Source organism: Hyperolius riggenbachi, chromosome 1 (assembly GCF_040937935.1).
Source record: "Hyperolius riggenbachi isolate aHypRig1 chromosome 1, aHypRig1.pri, whole genome shotgun sequence".
Taxonomy (NCBI): Eukaryota; Metazoa; Chordata; class Amphibia; order Anura; family Hyperoliidae; genus Hyperolius; species Hyperolius riggenbachi.
This window is the reverse complement of record NC_090646.1, coordinates 143,697,135-143,711,028: the sequence shown is the minus strand read 5'-3', so window position 1 is coordinate 143,711,028 and position 13,894 is coordinate 143,697,135.

The following is a 13,894-nucleotide window of genomic DNA, read 5'->3' as shown; positions in this document are numbered from 1 at the left end:
AAAAAAAACATCCAGTCAGATTCAGGAAAGTGTTTAAATACTCCTGACTGCTGGATATCGGAAGTGAGAAGAGACAGTGTGAATATTTGTCTATTTATGGCATTAGACCCACCGAATCGTAAAATACCTTCAAACCAACAGAAGTTCTGTGCAAACTGCATTAAAACTTTATGAACACGTTTGTAGATTATATCATTTGCTATTATTGGTGGCTGAGCATGTTTTAATAAAAATAACGCATTTGATGATGTTTCAGGTATTGTAAATGCTTTGACAGCATGTGAACCGAGGATGTTTAAGCTTGGTGATTTCACTAGCTCACACGTAGCTTAGTTGTTAATACGATAAATACTCTCGTGCAGTGTGAATTCAGGAAGGCATTTGTTAAAGTATTAACAATTCCTGCTGAATTACAAACACCATAAAATGATACATTCTAAATTAGAATTTTAAACTTTCTTAAATTCCTTGGTTGATTTCAAATGAGTTATTAGGTTCTGGAGAGCTGGAGTTTGCTGTTAATGTGTGGGGACATTAGATTGTGATGAACGGCGTTACCTGTTGTTCATGTAGAGCTGAATACATTCTAATCTGTATCCTATAGAGTATAGACGACAGGTGTCAAACACGAGGCCCGTGGGCCAAATCCGGCCCTCCACTCCATTTAATGTGGCCCTCAGCAGGAAGACCACCTTTCCACTCCAACCCCATCCACCGGCTTGGGCATCCCACAATATACATGTCACGTCCATCTGCTGTGAACAGATGTGTGGAATGCAGCCCAGGTTGCTGCTCTCTATTTCCTCCTATTTTTTTTACTGAAGATGACAACACGCTGCCTGTCCACCCAGGAGTTGAGGGGCTACATTCAGGTATTGCACCTAATGTCTTTAGGGTGCCCCTGGAGACACCTCTGGTAAATTTTAATAAACAGTGTGGCCTGCAACTAAGACTTTGCTTCAGAATTTGGCCCCTTATGTGATTGAGTTTGACACCCCCTGCTATAGACACATACCTACTGTGCCTTAAAATGAGATGAAACATAAAAAAATGTCATACATACCTGGGGCTTCCTCCAGCCCCCACTGGCCTGATTGCATCTTCTGTACCGTCCTCCGCCTCCTGGATTTTCGGTACAGGGTCCCGGTATCTTTGGCCAGTTGGGGCAAGTTGGCGCATGCGCAGTAAGCCCCGGCTGGCCAAGATACCGGGACCCGGTACTGAATATTCCCTAGGTGGAGGACGGCGCTGAGGGAGCAATCAGGCCGGAGGGGGTATAGGAGAATTTATAGCCACCTGGGGTTTCCTCCAGCCTCATGTGCTCGGTGGGCTTCCTCCTGAATGGCTCCATTCATCTTTAATCTTCCCCGTTAGAAAATCTTCAGTTGCACCAGCCAGGTTGCGCTGCTGCATATGTGCCCCCATCGTGTTCCCGTCACCAGGAGCGTACTGCACCTGTGCAGATTATACAATGCTCCCAGTGACAGTAGCCCAACTAGCGTGACTGAAGCCTTTCTAATGGGGAAGATTTAGGATGAACAGAGCTGCCCAGGAGATTGGGAGGGGGCCCACCGAGTGCATGGGGTTGGTCCTAAAAAACCCTAAAGAAATAATGCTTGAAATGTCGGATGATCAAAGCATAGCTATACAGGCAGTGACATTTCATACCTTCTAGGTCTAAGGTAGTTTATTAATGACCATATAATATACCTTTACCTTTAATTTAGTCAGCATTGATGTTGGTGGGTCTGAGCAACTACCACACTTTTCACTTAAAAATGAGCTTTTCTGTATATAGCTTAATGAACTGGCATCTTTACTGCTAGCATGGTGAATTACTGTAGATTTTTTCCTCTGGGAAGGGAGCAGGAACATTGTATGATCTCCCAGAGTTCCCTTGGAGAGAAGTCTACATGACTCCATAGCCTAGGCTAAACATCATGGGGAAGGCGATGTTACATCAATATACTGAGCTGTACATGTATAAAGGGTGTTTGTGAGGCTAAAACCAGGATAGTTGAGGTAAAAATAGGTATCCTGACTAATTTATTCTATTCTGCTATATTTACATTACAATTTCTCTTCGGGTTACAAAGCTTGGACAGAATGCTGTTGTGCTATACATACATACAAGTGATAAATGGATAAACCAAATAACATAATACAAGTTGACGTATGTGCGTTGGTCTTCTTCTTGTATTTTGGAGTACTTACATCTGCACTGACTGAGTGGACCCATAGAAGAAAACAGTAATAGAAACAACTGCAATTTCTCAAGTGTGCTTGCCATATTATACATTATACTGTAGTCTTTTTCAATTTAAGAATACATCAGGGAATTCTAAAAAAATAAAATAAAATAAAATTTACTTATCTGCCTGGGGCTTCCTCCAGTCACTGGAAGTATCGAAAGTCGGTTTCACCGTCGCTCACCGCCATGGCAGGGAGCAATCAGCGCATGCACAGATGTACTGCGCATGTGCAGGGGTCCCCTCCATAGCTGCTGACTAACCTAGCCACATCGGGGCCTCTGCACATGCGCAGTACTTTTGCACCTGCGCAGAATACTCCCGACCATGTTGGTGAGCGACGGTTAAATCGGCTGGGTGTAGAGTTGTGGCGTGGGACACATAGGGCTCGATTTATAAAGCGGTGCTAACCTAGTTAGCATGCGTAAAGGCTTTAGGCGTGCTCACTAGGGTGCTAAGTAGTTAGCACCAACAGAGCTTCAAGAAATCGCATGAAAACTTTTGCGCGCAAGACTTTAAACGCGTAATACTTTATGCGCGTAAAACTTTAGGCGCGCAAAGTTTCACGCTGCACAGTGCGCGCGAAACATGCCTAATACGTGTATTTAGTGCGCAAACGGTGCGACGTTTCACACGTATTACGAAATTTTGCATGTGTACAGTCTTACACGCAAACAGTCTTGCGCGCAAAACTTTGCGTATGATGCGTTTCACGTGCAAATTAGCGCTCGAAAAGCTCTTTTAGGAGTGCTAAGGGGCTTTTCACAGGCGTGCTAACACTTAGCACCCTTTTGTGAATCAAGCCCATAGGCTTCCAGGGGCTAGAGGAAGCCCCAAGTAAGTAAATCACATTTTTTTAGAATTCCTAGATGTATCCTTTAAGTCAGCTTTAGTCATCTTTCAAAGATGTGGTAGGTACAATTGTGTAAATCTTTTCTGAGGAAATTCACCTATTTTCAGACTGCTAATCTATCTTATATCTTTGTATCATTCTTCTCGGGAAGTGAGAGGATTTTCTCAGTGAGCAGCACAACAGTAAAATTGTTACAACACTTGTTTAACCCTATGAGATTCACAGCTAAAACATACCTTTTATCCTTACTTAAAAATAAAAAAATATTAGACGGCATTGCTTGTAAAAATTGATTGAACATAACAGGACCAATATATACTGCAATCTTTTAACTCCTTGCAGACTGTTCCATGCCAATGTGGCAGCAGCTCCAGCACTGCTGCATGGTGTAAAAGGCCTTCTATGGGGCTAGCAGGAGAGCTCGCGCGCCTCTCCACTTGGAAGCGGTCGCCGCCGGGAGACTGTTAGACGACGAAACCGCTGTCTAATATAACTTTACAGCACTGCGATCTAAAGCAGAGCTGTACTGGGGACAGCCGTGTGACACAGCTGTCCCCCTGGGGAACACAGAAGCAGTCGGCGGTGATAGGCTGAAGCCTATCACAGCCTATCGCAGTGATAGGCTGACCTGGGGGGAGGGAAAATTATTTAAAAAAAATAGGCATTTTTATTAAAAAAAGAAAAAGATAAATATTTGTAATAAAAAATAAACATTGGGGGAGCAATCAAACCCCACCAACAGAGAAGGGGGGGGGGATCACTTGTGTGCTGAGTTGTGCAGCCCTGCAGCGAGGCCTTGAAGCTGCAGTGGCCCAATTTATGAAAAATAGCCTGGTCTTTAGGGGGGTTTAACTCAAGTGATTAAGTCCTATGTACAAAGTAGGCTACTAAGATCTGGGTCCCTATCCCCTCAACTAGAAATGCTGCTATTTACATTAAACCCCCTACCAACTCGACATGTTTCACCCCCTTAATTGGAGGCTTCATCAGGAGAAAGGGTGCCCAGTGCTAAGTGTGCAAAGTGCATAGTGCAAAGATAGCATTCAAAAGAACATTACAATATATACAACAATCAATCAGACTGACATGCTCTATCAGCAGCTAAATGACCTCCTTTTATACTTTTATGGGAAGTCCAAATGGGCGTCCAAATGGTCAGAATATACTGGATCTGCCCTTGTTATGTTCAATCAATCTTTATAAGCTATGCAGTCTAATATTTTTTTATTTTTAAGTAATAATAAAAGTTATGTTTTAGCTGTGAATCTCATAGGGTTAAACAAGTGTTGTATTTATTGATCAGGATTTGTGATAACAGTAAAATCCTGACAGAAGTTATAACACTCCACTGCATCATACAGAGCTAAAAAAAATACATATTTCATACGCATAGTCGCATACGTGCAAAAAGGGCTCCAGGGAAATTTGGGCAGCAGAAATAGCCGTTAGTAGAATATTGGTAAAATTACCCATATTTTACTATTCTGCAGTGCTAATTTTGATGCTTAAATATCACTAAATGTTACCGATATTTTACTATAGCAAAATCCAACCCTATTCTCACACAGAGCCTTCCCTCTACCAACGCCTACCTAACCCTATTTGATCCCCCACCACCAATGCCCAATCCTAACCATACCTGCTATGTGAGCCTCAGTTTGCTTAATGGGCAGTTCCAGAGCCCACCTCCAAGGCCCTAATTTCCCCTTACAGCCACAAATTGTATGTGCACTAGCCATTTTGTCACTACAGGCGAAAAAACCTGTGGCTCCCCAATCCCCGCCCCCATGGTGCTCCCCAATGAAAATAATCATAATGCGGCAGCGTTTCACCAGGAAATAATCGTAATGCGGCAATGTTTCACCAGAAAATAGTCGTAATGCAGCAGTGTTTCACCAGAAAATATATGTAAATGCGTCAGCGTTTCACCAGAAAATATGCAATGTGGCCAGCATTTCACCAGAAAACACACGTAATGTGGGCAGCGTTTCAACAGAAAATACATACAGGCAGGGCTCCTCTCCACCCATCCCCCCCCCCCCCGTTCCCATTAACTCCCCCTAATAGCCCTGATACCTGCCTGCACCTATAAGAGAAAAACATTTACTCAATGGCAGAAGGCTCCTCTCCCAGCCTCCCTCGCAGTAGCTCTCCCGATGATCTTTGTGCAGCAACTCCGGCTGTAAAACTCCCGTGCTGACAGGAAGGGCAGGGCTACGGGGAAATTGCATCTGAAGCCCTGCACTGGAGACACAAATAGTCTCCAGTGCAGAGCTTCGGGCACCATTTTCTCATAGCCCTGCTCTGCTTGCCGGAACCCACAGACTCCGCAGGCTGTAGAAGTTAGCTTACAGGCTGCAAGCCAGTTCACCACCTGGAGACACACCATCTGGCGGGGGGGGGGGGGGGGGGAGAATGTGGCCGCGGTAGCAAAAGGAGCCAAATAAAGGCAAAGGGGACATAAGGAGGCACAGGGGGACAGAAAGAGGCACAAAGGGGCACAGACGGAGGCAGAGGTGGCACAGGGGGACTGAAGGAGGCACATGGAGACAGAAGGAGGCACAAAGGGAGACAGAAGGACAAATGAGGTCATACATGATACAAGGGACTGAGGGCTCGTTCACACTGCGGTTTTTCAAAACGCCCCCCACCGTGTGGCCAATGAATGTCTTTGAGAAGGTTCATATCAGCGCGGGTCGATCGCGGTGTGGCTAGGAAAGCGGTGCGTGTTTCATTTTTGGGGCAATTTCGCCTTAATGGAAGGTATAGGAAAATCGGCGAACGCGTACAAAAACGTGCATTAAGGCGATTGTGTTCACATTTTTAAGAATAAATACATTGTATTTATTATTTTCTGGGTCAAAAAGTTCACTTCCTGATTTGCGTCAGGGAGTGAATTACAAAACCGCTCGGGAAAAACGCTTAGAAAACCGCTAAGCACAAAAACAAATCGCCCTCCCTAGTTTTGGGAATAAAAAAAAAAGACGCCTCAAAAAACCCCCACCGTGGACGGATACGCAAATGGAACGCATTGTGAACAAGGCCTGAAGGAGGCACAAAAGGGACAAAAGGAGGCACAAAGGAGGAAAGAAGGATGCACAAGGAACAGAGGTGGCAGCTGCTTGCAACTTACGCTAAGTTGATGCAGCAGAAGCAAGTAATAGAACACCCACGGGGCGAGGCTTAATTTGGGGGCGGGGCTTAATCCAGCAGCATGGCGCCCCCCAGAAACAATAGCACTCCAGGCAATGGCCTGTACTGCCTATGCCTACATGTGCCCCTGATGTGCACCGAGTGCCTATGGCAGTGCACAATTTAATACTCACAAACCAGGGTTACCAAGTAGGCAACCACCATCAAAGCAGGTGGGGAAATTGTCCTGACCCCACTCAGGATTAAAAAGTTGCTCTCTGTAGTAGAAGAAAGAAGGGTAAAACCTTCCACCAAGGGTGGACTTGATGCAGATAATAGGATAACAGGGGCGCCAACAGGATAAAAAACACTAAAATAACTTATGTAGGTAGAGCCGCTGAGGCGCTTAGCATTGATGATAGTGGCAGATGCTGTTTACTCCTATCTGTTATTGCCTGATGAAGCGGGTCTGTATCCCGTGAAACGCGTTGCACTTTATTTGGAGTATCCAATAAAATTGTTTTGACTGAAAATCCACAGTCGTATGTTCTGCTTGGAGGGGGTAAGTCCACCACTGCCTCCTCTATTACCAAGATGGGTTTTTAAGTTATTTTTTTTTTTTTATCCTGTTGGCACCTCTGTTATCCTATTATCTATGCAAAGAACTTTGAGCCTTCCAGGATTTATTGCAGCTTTTATGCATGCTGGTATTGCCTTTAACCACTTGCCGACCGCACGCTTATACCGTGCGTCGGCAAAGTGGCAGCTGCAGGACCAGCGACGCAGTACTGCGTCGCCAGCTGCAGGCTGATTAATCAGGAAGCAGCCGCTCGTGCGAGCGGCTGCTTCCTGTCAATTCACGGCGGGGGGCTCCGTGAATAGCCTGCGGGCCGCCGATGGCGGCTCGCAGGCTAAATGTAAACACAAGCGGAAATAATCCGCTTTGTTTACATTTGTACGGCGCTGCTGCGCAGCAGCGCCGTAAGGCAGATCGGCGATCCCCGGCCAATCAGCGGCCGGGGATCGCCGCCATGTGACAGGGGACGTCCTGTCACTGGCTGCACAGGACGGATAGCGTCCTGTGCAGCCCAGATCTCCCGGGGGAGCAGGTTGAAGAGGGAGGGGGGAGAATGTCGCCGCGGAGGGGGGCTTTGAGGTGCCCCCCCCGCAACATGCCTGCAGGTAGGAGCGATCAGACCCCCCCTGCACATCATCCCCATAGGGGGAAAAAAAGGGGGGCGATCTGATCGCTCTGTGTGGCCGCGGATCTGTGCTGGGGGCTGCAGAGCCCACCCAGCACAGATCCAAACAAACAGCGCTGGTCCTTAAGGGGGGGTAAAGGGTGGGTCCTCAAGTGGTTAAAGAGACACTGAAGTGAAAAAAAATATATGATATAATGAATTGGTTGTGTACTATGAATAATTACTAGAAGATTAGCAGCAAAGAAAATATTCTCATATTTTTATTTTCAGGTATATAGTGTTTTTTCTAACATTGCATCATTCTATAATATGTGCAGATTACACAACACTCAGCATTCAAAATGAGTCTTTCAGAGCAGTCTGTGAAGTAATGACCTCTCCTCTAGCAGAGAAAAAGTAAACAGTTCAATTACAGTTGAGATAATAAAAGTCAGATAACAGTCCTCTCCATGACTAAGTTAGTCGGAGAGCTTAATAGCTTTTTTGCATAGAGATAACAACTGGAGTTTCTCAACTCTTCCTGTACTGGAAACAATTAGACTGATGTATCTGATCTTAATGTTTTTTCTTAGCTGTACTACACATACAAATCCTAATATCATCATTTTTTTTTCGCTTCAGTGTCTCTTTAATTGACCCTGAGAATTTCATATTCTCCATAAACAGTTTTGTTAGCGTAATCAGCTTCCATGAGATAAATGAAGAGCAGTTTGAACCGCGGCCAGCTATTTTAATTCAGATACAAGCAGATCTGATTGTCAAGATAACTGTGATGAATACAAGCCAAGTCACGACTGATGTAGACAAACAGAACGCTATTTCTTCCCCCTCCTTTATTGGAACTCAGCCGCCTTTTTACAGGCAAAGAGCTGCTTCTCGAAAAACATGCTGAAGATGAAGGGTTAAAGCACACTACCTCTTACAGCGCTGCTGGCAATGCAAACATTTGCTGAATGTTGTTTTCTGCTCCTCACCTCAGTTAAAAATGTTATCATTTCAGTACATCAGTGCGTCGTAGCCCTTTCCCATGTTCTGCTGACAATTTTATCTTCCACAAGTTGCTTCACATGCAATGGAATGTGTCTCACCTGTTTTACAGCAGAATAATTAGAATTATTATCGGAGTATAGCTAGAGAATTTAAGCTGTTTAGCATTTTCTTAAAGTTTCCCTATAGTGAGTCCATGCATATAATAATAATCTGATAATCCGAACAGTTGTATAGCGCTTTTCTCCTGTCGGACTCAAGGCGCTCAAGAGCTGCAGCCACTGGGACGCACTCAAGAGGCCACCCTGCAATGTTAGGGAGTGTGATGTATAATATGTAAAATGTGATGCATGATATGTAATAACTGTATGTTTTGCCCACTTAAGGAACAGCCTATGTTTTCCTGATCTGTGCTGCGTGGGCTCTCTAGCTAGCCCACAGCACAGATCAGGAATTAACCTGGGCTATCAGACTTCCCCCCTTTTTTCCCCACTAGGGGGATGTCCTGCTGGGGAAGGTCTGATCGCCGCCAGCTGTATTTGTTTAGCGGGGGGGGGCTCTTCAAAGCCCCCCTCCGCAGCGTTTTCCCGCCCTCCCTGGCTTTCCCTCCCTCTCCCTTTACCTACAGGCTGCGCAGGACGGATATCCGTCCTGCGCCGCCTAGGATAGGTTTTAACCTATCAGAATGCGGCGATGGCCGGCCAATCAGAAGCCGGGGATCGCCAATCTCCTTTACGGCGCTGCTGCGCAGCAGCGCCGTATGATGTAAACAGCGGGGATTTCTTACCCGCGTGTTTACATTTCGCCGGTGAGCCGCGATCGGCAGCTCGCCGGCTGTTCACGGAGACACCCTCCGTGAACTGACATGGAAAGGCCGCTCGAACGAGAGGCCATTTCCATGTAAATCCACTTAAGACCTGCCGACGCCTTTCGGCGTTAGGCGGTCGTTAAGTGGTTTGTATTTTGTTCCTGCATTGTTTGTTTGCTGTGATTGGACCCTGCATTGATTGTGTTACTGGAGTCGGGTGGGGAATATACTATTGTTCTGTTGTGTGTTAGCAGACTGGCCTTGTCCTTATCACTTGATAAGATTTGAAGTCTGTTTGTGGAGAAGCTGATATACTGTCTGGTAGAGAGGGAGAGACAGTCAGTTTGGCGTGCGTCAGCTAGGTGAAAGCTGCATGCTACTCGATGGATGTAATTTTGCTGAAAAAGCTTCAGAATAAGGTGTTTGTCATTAGATTCCATGTCTGCTCCCTATTTCTAGACAATCCTCATGTCATATCATGACAGGGAATCCTGCCTAAGGACTCCTTACTGAATAGGCACTGACCCTAGCCAGAATTTGAACTGGTCTCCCATGTCAAAGGCGGTTCCCTTAACCAGTACACTATCCATATAAATCCACAGACACAGGATTGGTGGGTCATACCCTGTTAACCTCTCTTTCTCTCAAAACAGGCAATTTAAATGAACAGTAAAATTTGAATACAGCAATAGCCTAACACAGCTCAGCAGGGCAGTGCCCTGGATCTTTCTGCAGGCCTATATAATTACATGGTTTGTTAAAGTGCACCTGAACTCTTGCACACAAAAAACATCAAGAAATGCACCTCGTTTGTATTTAGAGAGCTTAGCCTATCTAATTCCCCCTTATATAGACTCCTTTGCCTTTGTAAGTGAACCTTAGTAGGCCCCATGTTTCTGTACATCAATATAATTTTCACACCTCTTCAACAACAATCAAGGAAGAGCTTAATTAACCCATCCCTTCCCAAAGAGCAATGTTAATATATAAGGCCAGCTTATTACTGTCTCTCAGGCCATCAAGATCTGCTTGTTACATTGGAAAAAAACAAGCTAATTTACTGTAATCTCTAGGGATTTTAAATAAAACGCACAGAGGTAAAAAAAGGTTTGTTTTTTTCACCATTACTATGTCCCATTCAGTCACTGCATCGCTCTGCAATGCCTGCTCTATAAACAATAAGGCCCCGTTCACACTGCACGCGTTTCCAGCCGCGTTTTGGAAACGCGTGCAGGTGGCCGAAACGCACAACACTGTCCCATTCACTTTTCAGTGATGGGATCAGCCACGCAACGCACACAAACGCGGATGGCGTGCGTTCGCATGCGTTGCGTTCCGCATGCGTGGCCATCCGCGTTTGTAATGTGAACGGGGCCTAAGACAGCCATTATTGCGGACCTTATTCAGACATGCGATTTTTCATGCATCACTGAAACTTGGATTGATGCCAATGCGGGCACCACATTGGAAGCAACCATCCCATACAATTACTCAGTCCTAAGTGAGGGAAGATGAGACCGCAGAGGAGGGGGTGTAGCAATTTGTGGCAAAACAACCCTGCAGCTCAGAGCCCTGAATGTTGGCTCACCAAAGTCCTTTGAATGTATAGGTGCCCAGATGTCAGCTGGTAAAGGCTTCAACATTTTATTGGTTTATTGTCCCCCCGGAGATACTGACCCATTCTTACGGGAATTCTCAGAACTTCTAGCCATGCTGACTCTGTCTTATCCGAGATGGATCATCCTTGGTGACTTCAACGTCTGGGCTGATGACACTTAATCACAAGATGCAAATGAACTAATAAATCTCATGGGTGGACTAGGCTTCACACAAGTTGTAAAATCTGCTACCCACAGAGGAGGGCATACCCTAGACTTACTGTTCCACCTTGGAATGGACATTAGTAACATAACGGTAACCCCTGTGGTGTGGTCAGACCATCACATAGTACAAATTACTATTGAACATCACCCTATCAAGCAGCACCCTAAAGAAACAATCAAAATCCGTCCCCTGAATAAAAACACCGGAGAGGATAACTGCCAACCTGGATTTTACAAATCTGCTCCACAGTCAAATGGACCCAAACACTCTAGTAACCCAGTACAGCAAGATGATATATGAAACACTTGACAGTATTGCCCCATGGTGCACCAAATCAGCAACCAAAAATCAGAAAGCTAATTGGTTTGACAAAACCATCATGGATCTAAAAAAGAAAGGGCACAGACTAGAAAGATAGTGGCATAAATCAGGGTCTGAGGGGCACAAATCTAGCCTAGTTCAACACCTCAGACAATACCAACAAGCAGTAACCAAGTAAAAATCAGCCTTTATCTCGCACAAAATATCTACAGACCTGCCTAAAAGCCTCAACCACATTCTCCAGGGAACGGTGCGAAGAATTATCTGCCTTCTTCACAAACAAGGTGTCTGCCATCCGTGCCAGCATTACACCAACAACATCAATTGACCACTGGACTTTGCATATGCCTACTACCGTACCACCATGGCAAGTCTTTGACACTCTGAGTGAAGAAGATCCCCAACTGGATCCTTCATGCAGTGCCCAGAGCTGAACAGGCCAGCACTTCACAAAATCACTCAGTGCTCCTTGCAAAGTGGACTTTTCCCAGAAGAACTAAAGAAAGCAATCATAAAACCCCTCTTGAAGAAACCATCACTAGATCCTGATTCTGTGACCAACTACAGACCTGTGGCGAACTTACCATTCCTATCAAAAGTTATCGACAAAGCAGTCGCCAACCAGCTAGAAGCCAGGCTTACAGATAACAACATCTTTGATACTTTTCAGTCAGGATTCAGGAAAAGGCACAGCACTGAAACGGCATTAGTCCGAGTAATGAATGATCTACTTACTGCAAGGGACAAGGGTGATTGCTCAGTTCTGATTATTCTTGACTTGTCTACAGCATTTGCTACTGTGGATCATGAAATACTAATCCAACGACTGAAGAATTACTGTGGCCTAAGGGGTACTGTTCTTAGCTGGTTTCAGACCTTCCTATCTGGCAGGATACAGCAAGTATGTCTGGGCACACACTACTCTAATCCACTTGCCTATGAAGTTCCACAGGGTTCTGTACTATCACCATTACTCTTTGCAGTCTACATGCTCCCACTGGGCAAAATAATCCAGAACTATGGCCTAGGATACCATTGTTATACAGATGACACACAACTGTGTCTGTCCTTCAAGCCTGGCACCCAAGACCCATCAGCATCCATAAATGCGTGTCTAGTGGATTTACAAAATTGGATGAACACCAGCTGGCTGAGGCTGAACTCTGACAAAACAGAGGTGTTGGTGGTAGGTGGTCCACACATGATGGATAAAGTTCAAAACGCTCACCACCTCAAACTAGCAATTGGGGGAGATACCGTACAGTACAAAGACTCGAAACCTTGGGTTGATCCTGGATGGAAATATAAAACTTAGACAGCAGGTATCAGCTGTCGTCAAGTCTTCCTTCTTCCACATGGGTGTAACAATAGGGGATTCAGCCCCTGCTCTCGTGGGGGGGCCCGGGCCCCCCTGGGGCCTGCTCAGGGACGTTTTTAGGGTCTGGAGGGGTCGCAGTATGAGGAGAGAGCTTGGTAGCACATCAGTGGGGAGGGGGGACGGTCCCCCCCTCCCTCACCTCGGGCTCTCCCCTCTGCGCTCCCCTCCAGCATTGAATAGAGCGTATGCAGGCGGCGGGCAGCGGCAAATGCATACCTTCCTTGCGTTCCAGTGCGGATGTTTTTCCCTCTAGTGTCTGATGCGACTTCCTGTTTATACAGGAAGTCACGTCAGAAGCTAGAGAGAGAGGAACATCCGTGGAACGCAAGGAAGGTATGTATCTGCCGCTGCCCGCCGCCTGCATACGCTCTATTCAATGCTGGAGGGGAGCGCAGAGCCCAAGGTTAGGGAGGGGGGACCACCCCCCCTCCCCATCGACGTGCCACCAAGCTCTCCACTCATGCTGCGACCCCTCCAGCCCCCAAAAATGGCCCTGAACGGGCCCTCCCCCCTACAGGGGGGCCCGGCAATTCCTAGTTACTCCCCTGTTCTTCCATCTAAGAAATATAGCGAAAATCAAACACCTTATCCCAGCTGAAGACCTACCTTCCCTGGTTCATGCATTTGTATCCTCCCGCCTAGACTACTGCAAGGCCCTGTTCATCGGATCTCCAAATAAGATTCTGCGCCCCTTACAGCTAGTACAGAATGCTGCAGCCAGACTCCTAGGCAATGCCCGCCGCAGCTCACACATCACCCCAGTACTGAAAACTCTTCAGTGGTTGCCAGTAAAATGGAGAATCAATTTTACGATCTGCCTGCTGACATTCAAGGCTCTAAACCACATGGGACCCAAATACATAGCGGATCTATTAGAACTTTATGCCCCTCCACGCACCCTCCGCTCTGCCAACAATATGAAGCTGGTTATTCCCAGGATACACTTAACATTTGGTGCTCGGTCCTTTTCCTATGCAGCCCCTTTAGCGATCTATTGCCCCCAATGTTCTTAATTGACCAATTTTACCTAGTTTTTGGTCAATTTATTGTTCAGTGCATAATCTGTCCTCTTCCTCCTCCTCCTAATTCATTTAGTCAATACCAACTCTTTGTGACGATATTAACTGACAGGTGTGCCTT